This window comes from Artibeus jamaicensis, unplaced genomic scaffold (assembly GCF_021234435.1).
Source record: "Artibeus jamaicensis isolate MK-2021 breed Jamaican fruit bat unplaced genomic scaffold, CSHL_Jam_final scaffold_474, whole genome shotgun sequence".
NCBI lineage: Eukaryota > Metazoa > Chordata > Mammalia > Chiroptera > Phyllostomidae > Artibeus > Artibeus jamaicensis.
In genome coordinates, this window is record NW_026522046.1 from 18,985,019 (window position 1) to 18,998,988 (window position 13,970).

The window sequence follows — 13,970 nt, forward strand, 5'->3', positions numbered from 1 at the left end:
CCAAAACTCACAGCTTAAAAAGAGAGCTAAGCAAAACATTTTATAGGCTATTCCTGAGAGAGCTTAGAATTAAATTGTTAAATGTTCTACTATAATGAAATTTTGTATAATCAGCAGGGAAGTAGCTGTTGGCCATTTATCAGTTTTTCTAGTTGCATTTTTTATGCATGAAAAGCATAATTAGAAGCCTCTATAGGTGGAAAGTCTTCTGTAATAATAGTACATTTTATCAAAATGGTGCTCCTTAATTTGAAATTTTTAAAGCATTTTACAGTGATAATCTGTTAGTAGTAATAACTATCACATCTTTAAATATTTTAATATAGTATATGTAGAAGTGAGAAAGCACTTACAAAAATTCACTAGACTGAAGGAGGGAATCTTTTACCCATGATCTCAATTATTTCTAGATAAGTTCATTTACCTCTTAGATGTTACAAGCCACCCAAGGATGGAAAATATACACAATAAAGTGACTGGAATAAGTAAAGTTACTTTACATTTTCAAGGTGATTTTTAGCTTTACAAAGACATTTACATGTTTTTTATCCTCTGATTTTCTTTACAGCTCTGTCTCTATTTTAGAAACACAGCACCTCAGACCCAGACAGCTTTGCTGGGGGTCTTCTATCAGGTGACTGTCACTCACAGGAAGTCTTACAGGCCTTTGAGTCTAGAGACTGCCCTTCTCTTGCCATGGCTACACCCCGGGGGGGCCACCCTATGGAATTACTGGGTGGCGGAGCCGACCATCTTAGTTCCCGAAATCAGTTTCCCAATCTGTGAAATGAGGCAGTGGGTAATTAATCACCTTCTTCCATAGCTGCAAAAATATTCCACTCTAATCAGGGGGGAAAGAGCCTAAGTTACAACATAAACAAAATTTGGGTTTTGTGAGAGAAAAGAATTGCCTTTTATAAAATGTCATATCACTTTACAGAATACTGAGGTCTCTGAAAACAGATGGCTGAGGTCCCTCCTTCTCCTGTCCCTCCTCCCTACCTCCTCTGTTCTCTTCCTCCTCCTCCTCATTAGCACTTTATTCCTAAGACTGGGAGAGAAACTTGCCTTGGCCAGGAGTGTTTAGGGGGTGTTCTGTTTGCACACTGGAGTAGTACTATTTAAACTAAATCATGACCTACTTACGGCATAAATAATTTCTCTACGGTGGAAGATAACCCTAAGGTTATGACTGATTTTACTGTGTCCAACCTAGCAATCTTAACACATTTTTTATTAAGTTTCAGATAAATACCAAGCCCCTCAAATGATCTTTTAACCGATCTCAATATCTTATTGGTCCCTTTATTAATTAATTAGTTGAGTAAAATTTTTGAGATGTTTATTTTTTGTGAAAATCATGTTTTTAACTTTAAAAAAATTATTCTTTGACAATTCTATGTAAGAAGGATGAGAATTGTTTTATAACACTTCGGTTTCAATTGTAGCATGTATATGATTGTAATTCACATTGTAAATAGTACTTCTTATTGTGTATGTTGTTCAAAAGAGTTTGAAAGTCTCTGAATTAGAAAATGTATCCCATGACCTCTTGAAACCCCCTGTTTCTCCAATTCAAATGATCCTGCTTTATTGCTTCTCCTTATTTTTAAACTTAAGCTTCAAACAACCAATATTTTTATCATGTTTCTCTGAGAATTACCTGCAAGAAGTCCAAATCCTAGGAGTAATTTTTTTAAATAACCAAAGTGTCGGCCAGCTGATAGCAAATCTCTTCCTGGGGCGGACAGTCCCTGGGGTGTGAATTGGTGGTGAGCTCTGCAGCCGAACGAAGACTGTCAGCTGCTGAAAGGAAGCCGCTTCCTGGCCAGCTGATTTGCAGGGAGAGACTTGGAAAATGTCAGGAAAAGGGTAAAGCCCAGAGATTACAGACCCAAAGTAAATACGGCGGTGGCACGAGGCATTTATTGACTTAGCACAGAATATCATGTGGCATTTTACAATAACAGCAAGATAACTACATGGGAATTCAATTCATAAATAGCTGGAATCCTGGTAATAAAGATGGTGAAATCAGGGCACACCCAGCTATAATAAAGCATTACAGCCCCAGCAAGATGCCTGGCTCAGAATCTTCTTATTCAGACTTGGGTTCCATCTGCCTGTTGGCATGACTCTAACTTTGGCTTCTACATAAAGCCTTCCTTGTGGCCTCTCCACTGGGGACACAGTTTCTCTTCTTTGCTGTGCAACCAAAACAAGGGGGATACAAAAGGCTGGTGAAATTTTGATTGGAAACTGTGGCTTTTTCAACTACAGCTTATTTAAAAAATCTGCAATAGTAGAAATCACATTGTTCTAAAAGAGAGAAAAAATAATACGGTGAATTTCAAAAATAATGTGGTGAATAATGGTAAAAGCTTCAGAATTTGGTCTAAGTCATAAAATAGCATTATTTTTTTGTGTAAAGTCATCCAACATTTCAATCAAAATTTATCGCTGCTGATGTTCAGGAAGCCCTCATTTACATTTTTTTTTCATGCAGTAGCACAGAACACCTGTACCTGCAACAGGGCAGATTCCAACCCAAAAATTCGTCAGAGGGCTCCTAGGAGACATTATTTGCAAAATTCCTCAGTGATATGATTGATTCGTGCTATCAGAAAGCAATAAATAGCCACAATTGTTGAGAAAGGAAGCTTTACATATTGCACAAAATACTACTGTAATAACAGAAACTATGTATTAGTTCTCATGTATCATCATGGGGAAGATATCCAACTATATCTGTGCTCCAGCCTTTGCTTCGTCCCCAACTAGCAATGTGCCCTTCTGTTGACCATGTCAAACTCCTCATTTAAATCTCCTCAATTCACAAATGAGACAAATAATAATGAAAAGTAAGTGAAATAATACAATCATGTGTTTTACAGATTGTAATATGCTCAAAAATATAAAACATTTTAACACATTGTATCTTAAAACATGCATATTCAATGTTTGAATTAATTTATGATTTATAATATTAAACTTCAAGATCATAAGTGACATCCATAAAAAATGTAACATGATAACATAAAATTTAGGCAAAATTCCTGACCTCTCAGGATTCATTACAAATTGGGCTATTATTTAGGAGTTAAAGGTCTCAAGTGCAAATTTAATAAAATGTACATCTTATCAAATATATTGTATATGATTTCTGAAAGTCAAATATTCTTAGGTGAAGAAAACTGATACATGTATTAGCAAAAGGGAGTCTCGCCTGAACTTTTCAGTTTTTGCAGTTTTCACAGGTCAGAAAACACAAGATTTACACAGGGTGGGAAAAAGGTAGGTCTATAGTTGTTCATATAGAGAATACTTCAATAATTAATAAATAAAGAATAAACTCTGTTTCACATACTCACAACTGTATACCTTTTGCCCCACCCTGTATGATACTGCTGAAGAACATTTGAGTGCAGGAAATTTAACATAATATTGTTCATTATAACAAAAATCCTGAGATATTACACATTATATCCAATTTATTACCTAATTGCTTAGAAAAGTGACATGGACAGTTAGCAGTCTGACAAGCTACTCCTTAACTATGAAAACAACCCACATAATGAGATTAATGCACTCAGGTGTCGAGCAATGGCTTAGAACTTTATAACCTTCAGAAACAACTAATTTTCTACCTCTCTGAAGGCAGAGCTTTCATTAGGTCAACACAGCATGACTTCTGCAGATGCCTCACCACCACTCTGATCAGATGGCATTTGCCACGTCCTGTACTGATTTACATAGAGCAGGATGCTTTAAGACAAACAGAGGTTTTCCAGAGTGCTCAGAAAACGTGGAGTTTCACAGAGTAGCTCAGTTCCCAACCTCTAGATTTGCCATAGATTTATTGCAGTTCCTAGAACAGTGAATAACCTCACTCTACCAAGTTTTAAAGTGAGCAACACTGACCTGTGACTGTATTTCAAAAGCCAAGAAAACATATATTAATATCTCTGCAGATGACAGTTTGATCGAGAGAGGGTTGAAGTGCTAAGAAGAAAAAATTTATAATAAAATCTTTAAGAAATTTATCTTTTAAATATTCCTTTGAAAGTCAGTATGGTACTTAAAAGAACTTTGACACCCTTGGCGATGGATCTTTGAAAAAATAAGCAGGTTTTATTTGTTTCTTAAAGCAGAAGAGAAAGACCCTTTCTTAGGAAAAAATAATAGAAGGGGATCCCAAAAAACCAGAATTATCTTCTAGAGGGTGGGTCCCTGTAGTATACACTTCCCCCACTAGGTGAGTGTTCTAGGAATCCATCTGTTTCCGGGTACCAGCTGGTGCTGTTGTGAGAGGCTGCATCGGGTTTCAGTGAATTTTTCGTGAAGAGTCTTTTAACGCGTTTGCCCATTTCATGATGGGTGATTTACAAGCACACCCGCCCACACCATGCTGAGGGCTCAGCAGTTTTCAACCCAAAAAGGCATGACCCACCCTCCCTATTCACCCAATCTTGCCCTAAGCAACCATTTTTGTTGTTGTTTTCTGGATAAAAAATGTCCTCAGAGGTAAATGTTTTGCTGATGTGGAAGAAGCGAAACAACAAAAAAAAAATGGCAGAGGCACTAAAAAGCATCAAAATCCATTAGCTCAAAAAACATTTTGAGTGGTCTCAGTAGTTGTGTTGCGTCAAGTGGAGAGTACTTTGAAGGCCACCGAAGTTTAAACATGGAAGAAAAACTATACAATTTTTTATAAATAAATTCCAATTTGGGGGATCCCTCATATTTGTGTGTCTATGTATTTTATTCTTGCATGCTATACAAATAAGTGTCAAAACCACACTTCTTTGATGATATCTCATAATAATACACCCTACTTACAGGACTACAGATAAGCCTCACAATCAACAACTCCACGAAGCAGGCACTACAGCTGTATCTATTGTACAATATGTCAAAAGTAAAAAATTTCAAAAGGTGTGACAGACTTTCTCATGATCATTTTGCTTATAAATGCTTGAACCAGCATCCCCATTCAAATCTCATTCAAAAGCAAATGAGCTTTCATTTAGAAAAGATTTTTGTGCCTATTAATCTGAATGACTGTCGTTGCACTATGTTAAATTGGGATGGTACTTCAGGGAGAGTAATGCATGAGCTTGCTTATTTTCAAACGTTCTTCATCTTGCCTCAAAAGCATATGCATGATTCCCTGGAAGAAATATTAAAAAAAATAAAACGGCACACCCAGACTGATTATTAACCCCAGTGAGGCAGAAAGTTCCTACAATTATACAAGAATATGTCAGTGGCCGGATGTGGCCCAAATAATTTAATAAAGGTCAGTTTTCTTCCAGCTTCTTCTCTGAAGATATGAGTAAGGGTTTTCTTGTTTCATTTTTCCCTTTTGACAATAGCCAGGAAGGATGTCAATTCTTTTTGCCGGACAGGCTGTCACTGCCCCTGGTAAGTAAGTATGTTTTAGAAGGTTTCATCTAAAAGGAAGTAAAATGTATGTCACTTTCCTAATCTGCTGTCAGACATCTTTTATTCCAACGTATTTTCAGAGAGGAAGATAGAATTGCCATTTTAGAAAAGTGATAAAAACTTGGGGTGTTTTCTGATAAAATTATTCAAGAAAAGATGGTCTTCCAACATATGGCAAGTGGGACAAAGAATTTTTCTTTCCCAAAGAAGAATAAAGGGAATGAAAAGGCTTAAAGAGAATGTCTAATTTTACTCAATGATGTGATAACATGGTAAACAGTGAATCATGAAGCATCTGTGATTTGATAAAGTAAAAGAGGACCAACACATCATAATGAAGGGCTTTCATATAATTAATAATGGCATAGGCAATCATTGTAAATGTACGGTTCTGGGTCTGAATAAAGTTTCATTCAAAAAGGGTGGGCTTGAACCAGCCTGTAGAGAATCTTTTATGCTCTGCTAACTTGAAGAATAAACAGACAGATAAAAACAAGGAGTCCACTTCATGTCTCTTGACCAGACTCTAAATTTTGCTCTATATTTACATGTTTAAGAATAATATATAAACCTGTTCCTAAGAGAATACAAAAACCCAGAAAACACCCAAGGGAACAGAATAAACACAGAAACTCAGTGAATTATTTCTTTTGATCAATCTTATTCACAGCAGATATAATGAGAGCTGACCAGAAAAATATTAACAAATGTGTTTTTTGTGCACCTACTACATTGAGTAGCTCATCATAAATTTAACAGAAAAACCCAGAGTTTTGGGCTCCTTCTGTTACAGAACAGGGCCATATGGGGTACAATATACTATTACCAAAAGGATCCCCCACTAGATTCACGTTGTCTGCCACCAGAGGAAAGAAGTCTCTCAATGCCAGAGATTTGTGAAAAGGAAATGTTTATTTAAAGCTATACAGACTTAAAGTAGTGACCTAATGTCTTCATTAAAATATCAAAGGCCTTTAGGACACCCACAGATGCACACAGTCCTTCCTTCTGCCCTAAACTAGGGCACCATATCTCAGGAAGAGCAGAGGTCCGTGATCCAGGCTCCTGGAACCTTCAGCTGTGTTGCCACCAGGATCTCCAGTTAATCCAAAGCCATGTGGCACCTTTTCATGGCCCACCAACAAAAGTTCTTGCACCCTTTGCCCAGGCAAAGTCTCTCCTGCTTCCTAGGCTATGTGGCCAAAGGGAGCACCCCAAAACCATGTGGTCCTCTTCTACCAAAGCTGTGGGGGGTCCCCACTCTGGCCAAACCGTGTGGTTCTCCCCTCAATGGCTGCCGTTTTGGGGTTTAAATCCTCACACCAATCTTCCTCTGTACCCCCATTTCTGACTCCTCCTACAATCAGTTACACCTGCCAGCATTCCTGTATTATTCCAAGTTTACTGGACTGCCATCATGAATCTGGGCAGGTGTGTCCCCATGGCATGGAGCCAATCATCTCCAAGCTCTCATGCAGGTGCTGTAACCAGGGGGAACTGCCCCCCAGTTACATCTCGGGTAGAAGTCACTTCCATCCCCATGGCTCAAAGCATGGCCATAGCAATTTAACGTATCTATGCAACAAGTTAAAGATTATAGATATATTAAATGGCCATGCCAGAGGTTAGCTGCAAAGCTGTGGCTGTACAAAACAGCCCTTCATGTTCCTGCTCCATGTGTCCCTTTCCCCAACTCACACCTGTGGGGGTGGGGTGAAAACATCTTATATATCTTTCTAATATTTCCTGGAAACCTTGACTTCTGGACCCTATTCCAAATCCCTATTTGGGGCCCCCCTCTTGGCTGTACCCTGTTACACTTCTGGTCAATTTAACACACACACACACACAAAAAAACCAAAAAGCAAACATGAAAAAGACAAGAAGGAAAATGGCAAGTACAGAGTTAGAAGCAATTTCTCCATTATGGTTCCCATTTATACTCTGTAAAACAAAACTCAAAGTTTAGTATGATCCTGTTTTCTTTCCAGATTTTGTTGTAAATCCAACTATTTTGTTATGTTATGTTATTTATTTATTTAGAGAGATGGGAACAAAGGGAGAAAGAGAGGGCCAGAAACATCCATCAGTTGTCTCTTGACATGTCCCAACTGGGGATTGGACCTACAACCCAGACCTGTGCCCTGACTGGGAATTGAACCTTCAATTTTTTGCTTTGTGGGATGATGCCCAGCTGATACAGAGAAATCTTATTAGATCATTGGGATGGAACAGGGAGGGGCTGTAGGAACAGGAAGCCCAAGGAAATGGTAAACAGCCTAGGACCTGATTGTCTGAGAAGCTGAACGCCTCCAGACCAGGTGTAATTATGGGCAAGAAGTTTTGAGATAAGAAACCTTCTCGCTGGTGGGCTCTTGAGTTCCCTTGGGCCCCCTCTTCCTTGATGATCCCTGGATGATCATGCTGCAGATACCTGTATCTCCTAAAGGATGTTTTGGATGGGAAGGAACTCAGGTGCAGCCTAGGACCAGGCTGGCCTGGCAGAAGATGGTAGGGTTATTCTTTTTTGGGTGTCCTAGAGGGGACAACCTCTGAGGCAGAAACCTGAAATTCTTCCAATATTGTGTAGCTTTTGTATCTTATGGTGTTTTAGTTTGTATAGTAACCTTATAGACATGAGATAATTAAAACTAACAGGGAATGATAGGAGAACTCAGATGTTAAAGAGTTTAGCCTTAATTGATAGGCTTAAGTGACTAATGCATGTGAAAAGCTGTTATTCCAAAATTGTGAAGCTTTGACTAAAGACTCCTTTCCTGTATCACCAAAGCTTTGCCTCTGGAATTTTGCCCAAAGGGTGGTGGCGGGTGGTGGGCCCCCAATTGCTGTTCAGTAACACAACCAACTGAGCCACACCAGTCAGCATTCAACTCAAACTATTTCAGCAGAAGAGTGGATTTTTATGCTCTCAGTGACATGATTATGCATATAACCCTGCAGAATGTCTCCTCTATGAGTTGAATCCACAGTGTTTGAGTGGTAATAACCTCTTGGGGAAGGGGGCTAAGGACAAATGCAATTATTTTAGTTTGACATTTTTTTCTAGAACCAGAAATATAATTTTTTCTTTGCTTTGTCAGTTTGGTTTTCCTGGATTTACCCAGTTTAATCATTCATTCCCTTCTATTCTAGACAGTCACAGATGTCAAAGATGCTCTTAAAATTGTCAATCTTTGGTCAAGATAAAAATCTCAAGATTAATGAAAAAGTTCAACTATATTTTTAAATGGAAGGAGGAAATCATGAATATTCTGAGGTCATTCTGTCAAGATATATTAAGAACATTATAATCTCAGTGGAATCCAACAAGTAGAAGATAATTCCAAGGTACCTGAAAAGTAGGTTAAAACCTTTTTTAGAAAAACAAACCTTTTCTATGCTCCAAAGAACTACTATATACACACTCATATACATAAATCCCCTAATGCATTAACTTAACAGAGATTCAAAGAAAACTCAGAATAAAATATTTTGATGGATAAAACAGTATATTAATGAGCATTTTTTTCATAAAGACTTTGTCTTTATTGACATTTCACCTAGTTTGGCTTGTTAACTGATTGTAGAAATCAAATAAAAATTAGAGGAAAAGGGACCGACAATTCCATTGTTAATTTAAAAGCAGATTGCTAATTTTAAGAAGTCAGTAACAATAGCTAATGGTCCAGTTTAGCATACTGGTCCACTATGTAGCTGGCAACTGGGACATAAGTAATCAGGAGTGTTGTGATTTTATGTTTCCGATTATGTTAGGGTGCTGACAGTTCTGGAGACTTCCAATTGCATGGTTCTTCTGTGAAGACAACAATGCCTTCTAATCTAGCCTACTGGCTGAACACAAAATGTAAGAAGCATGGAGAAAAAGGAACATCACAATAGATTCCTCCACTAACCTTGCACGTTCGAAGTGAACAAATATCTTTTTATTTTAATCAGCTCGATCCGTGGGAAAGCTAGTTTTGAGTTTCACTTGCATTTTCAAAGCCTACAACTAACACTAATGGCAAGTTGATGATTCTGTTTAATGACTGCCTGTGATTATTTTTTAATCAGTAAATAACATTTAACAGCATTTTCTAACCCCATAAAAGATCTTCAGTGGGTGAAGTCTTCACAGAGAAGCTCACTGAAAGAGAGCACATAGCAACAGCAAATCAAATGCAGCCCTTCAATGAAGTTGTTGGACACACAACATCAGCCACCGCTGCCCTACAAGGGCTTGTTAAAAATCAATTCATTCTTGTGATCAAAGCTGAAAAATCGTTCCTCGGCCTGCTTCATATCAATAGACAATTTTGGGCAGTACATCACACACACAAAAATAAAGTCTAGTAACAGTGGAGAGCCTCAGAAATCTGACTTCCAAACAATATGTAAAGTGGATTTCTGTCAGATAAAGGATGAGCTTAAATAGAACCCAATGTCAAATAGAAAGGTTAAGCCTTTTAACATAAAAACAACCAATGAGGTTTATTTTCTTAGTTTCAATATGCAAAATAAAGGGAGGGTCTGGTTTATCAGAACAGAGCTACAACACAGAACTTGATAAGGCTTTTTAAAAATGTTCTTATCAAGGAATATTTTGCTTCCAATCTCTTGGCATGTCTACATATGCGACTGTGTGTACATATATGTGGATATGTGCACACACATAATGGAAAAAGTACAGACATTAAGAAACAAGTCATGGGTGATTTGTTTCTTGCTTTTTTAAAATGAAACAAAGTTTAGTTTATGGAAGCTGCCTAGAATAAGTCACAGAATAAGAAGACAAATTATTTTCCACAGTACATCAGGTATCCAAGTCTGTTTACTTAATGCAAAAAGTTAAAAATAGGTATCACATACACTTATGGGGAGAAGATTCCTGAGTTATTACTGTAAAAGCTTCGATGAAAATTAAATCACACCATTGCTATTCCAAGAAGAATTGAGCAATCAGTCATAATTACAGCCCAAATAAATGCATTGAAAAATGGCTGATGTAAACAGGTCATACATAGTCTGAGTTTTAATTTGAAATTAATAACAGCACAACTTGTGCCTGGTAACAAGTCCTCATTAGAAATGAATGCAGGCAGTGCTTGGAAGTAAATGTTTCCTATCTCACGGCTTCATTCTCCTGATCATTGTTAGAGGCTTGAAGAAAATGGAAGCTGTACGTGGGCATGGTCTCGGTGGCCCCTGTCCTATTACAGGGTAAGGGAAATCACACGAGTAGATAATGGAGTGGTAAGAGGTAGAAAAATCAAAGGTTAGTAATTATGGTATGCTTTCCTCAGCTACCTCTTCCTCCCAGGAGATCTGGTCTACTGATAGGCACAGTCTGCAGCCCCCATTATTTTAAAGCCTGGATATAAGTGGTTATGATATCTTTGGGAATACTTCAGGGGAGTCTACCCTTTGAAAAACACATTTTCCCCTCTAAACCACGGGGTGCCTGAGCCCCCAGCAACTGCCTCCACAGCACCTTCAAGGCATCATATTTGTGTTAAAACGCATCTCCTTATAAAAAAACTACCCGTGCCTTGCGCTGTTATAGTTAGTGAAAAATAATGTGCACTGCCTTTTGTTTTTTGTATTTTCCAAAATAAGAATGGATCCCAGTCATAATTAACTCTAAAGCTCCACATTCCATTCACCTTATGATTAGTACTCAGAACAATATTGGAGTGATACGCCATATGTTTTTCTTAGATTGGATGTATCATAGAAACCACTCTAATAAATATTTTTCAAACACCTGATTACTTTAAAAATAATTATCATCCACTCCGTAAAATATTAACCAGAATATATGCTATAGGGTTTTCCCTTTTAGTTTGGGCAATTAGTTACCTCTAAATTCTGATGCCTTTTCTTTATCACTTACTGTGTTTTGTTTCTATTCTGTTTGTTTGTTTAAGCCTCTGACTCTACCTTAATGTCAGGAGCAAGTGAGAGACAGAAGATGTACACCTTGGTCTTTAGAGCATCAGCACCCAGGGTGAAGTTTACACATAATAGGCTATTGCTAAATATCTATCAGTTAATGAATAACTTTATTGTCTCATCTAGCTAATCACAGTACAAAAAAGTTTATATATAGCCCGTGGTTCCTCAAAACTCCCCCTTATCTTTTTGATGCCTTTCCAGCCATCCGTGGGCCCCTCCTGAGACATATTTCCTTTGGAAAATTCCAAGGACATTATTTGCCTTTCACAGCAATTTATACTGATATTCTCCACTCCCCACTTACTTTCCCAAGGCCACAACACAGTGGACCCCTAGTCTATTCACCTCCTTTCTTTCCAGAAATGACACTGATATCACTGGAAAGGTATAGTAGTGATAATAAAACCTATTGCAAAAGAAAATAAAATAGAGAATGAAGAAGGGCCCGTCCCTAAACTAGAGCTCTCATTACAATTCTGGAAACTCTTTTGAGAATATAGAGAAAATGTAGAAGACAGGTGGAAGTCATAACTTAGATGGTCACATAAGGAGAAAAGGCCAGAAAGGAGCCCAGTGGCCAAACCCCTGAAAAGATTAGGAACTTATAGAATCAGATAAGAGTGTGTGATTGAATTAAGATATGAGGCTAATAAACGGAACTAATTGAAAGCTTGCCAGCAGAACTGCAGACCCTTCCCCCCACTTCCATCCCACAAGCAGAACAGCAAAGATAAAAAATAATGTACAGAGAGAGGTCAAAAACAGACTGCAAGATCTTGGAGATCGTCTGGTACATCTCCCTCGCTGTTGTTGATGGCCTTCTTGAAGTGAGCTCACTCACATGGCAAGTTAGCATCAGTGCTGGGACCAGAGCGTTGAACTCCAGCCTCGGCTCCACTATGCTTCCCTCTGCACAACAGGGCTTCCAGTTCAAGAGGCCACTCACTCCTCAGACCCTGACATTTTTCTGAAGAATGATGAAAAGAATGATTTTAACTCTCTCCTTGCTACAGGAACAATTCATGTGAGATAAAAAAAGAAGTTATTTCTTACTTTCCTGTAGAGCTTTTTAAATAGTCATGGTCCATAAAACCATTATCAAAAGGTCCTTCTAGAACTTTATAGAAGGAAAAATACTGCTATTTACAGCTTTAAGTACTGTTTTTAAATAAACACATCTGTTGTCTAGACATTGGCATGATAGATTGGAAAATACACTAGGTGGGTTATTTGGGACAATGCAGTAACTTCCCTGAATTAAAATTCCTCAGGTACACTGAGAAGCATTCCACCTACCCAAGAGCATAATTGAGGATTAATAGTGAAAATCCACATAAAATATTTAAAGACGTCCTTAATACATACTGTGCTTTTAATATATTAGTTTTCCTGCTTCCAAATAAATGTGTATTACTTTATAGTGCTCTGAGGTTCCTTATATAGTAAGCTTATTTGAAAGATTAGAACACACTTCATTCGATATTTTTTTCTTAAAGAGACCGTGGATCTTTATCTAAATTTTGTTAGCTTGAGATCTTGGATAGAAGCAAAAAATGTTGTCTTAAAGAAACATTTTACATTATCTAGTGTAACTCTCTCACCTAATATACAAAAAATTTTCCCAAGAGGCAAAGTGATTTATCTAATGTCACACAATCGATAAGGGGCAGCAAATAGGGCTTGAATCCAATCTAAGTTCAAGGACAGAGCTCTACATTGCCTCAGTTAAATTAACTAGGTCTCCGTCTCTTTATCATTAAAACAAACAAACAATCCAATAACTTGGGTTACACCCAAGTTATTCCTTCCACTACATAAATTCTATGACTGGGGCAGAAGAAAGGAACATTTTCTGAGCACTTATCAAATAACAGACACTATGCTAGATCAGTTGGAAGTTAATTTATTCCTGTATGTGAACGTTGATCTAATTGCTAAGATATGTAGCTATGTAACCACAAGTTATGCCATATTTTCTATGGGAAATTTTGGCAGTTTTAAAATTCATCTAAATCACACCATTAAAATGATAACCAGGAAGATAATATGGCAACATAAAAATGCTAATAACAAAACACAGAAAATTGCATATTTTCAATAATTACAACTTTAGGTGCTAATCTAAGGTTCCTTTGGTGCAAAAACAAGACTTCATCCTCATCTCTCTGTGCCTATATGCAGTCTAGAAGCATCGATTGAATTAAATTACACTAAATTAAGAAAAATGAGGCTATACCTACTAAGAGCTTGAACTAATAAACAAAAATGATAGTTTCTGCTGCTGGATTTATCATAGTAGATTATAAATAAACTTCCTGTTTTTGGCTCTTCACTAAATGAGAGTTTTAAGAGAAGACTGCCCCAGACTTCCGACCCTCAGTTCAATCACTGAGGTGTTTAAAAGACCAAGGCATGATGTTATGAGGTTAATCAAATCCTTATTTTCTTATAGAGAATATTCCAATTTTTATAAACTAACCAACTACAGTGGAAGTTTAGTCACAAGAAGTGTGGAAAATCTTTGCTTTACTAATATGCTCTTCTCTCCTGCCCTGCATGAGTATCAGCCT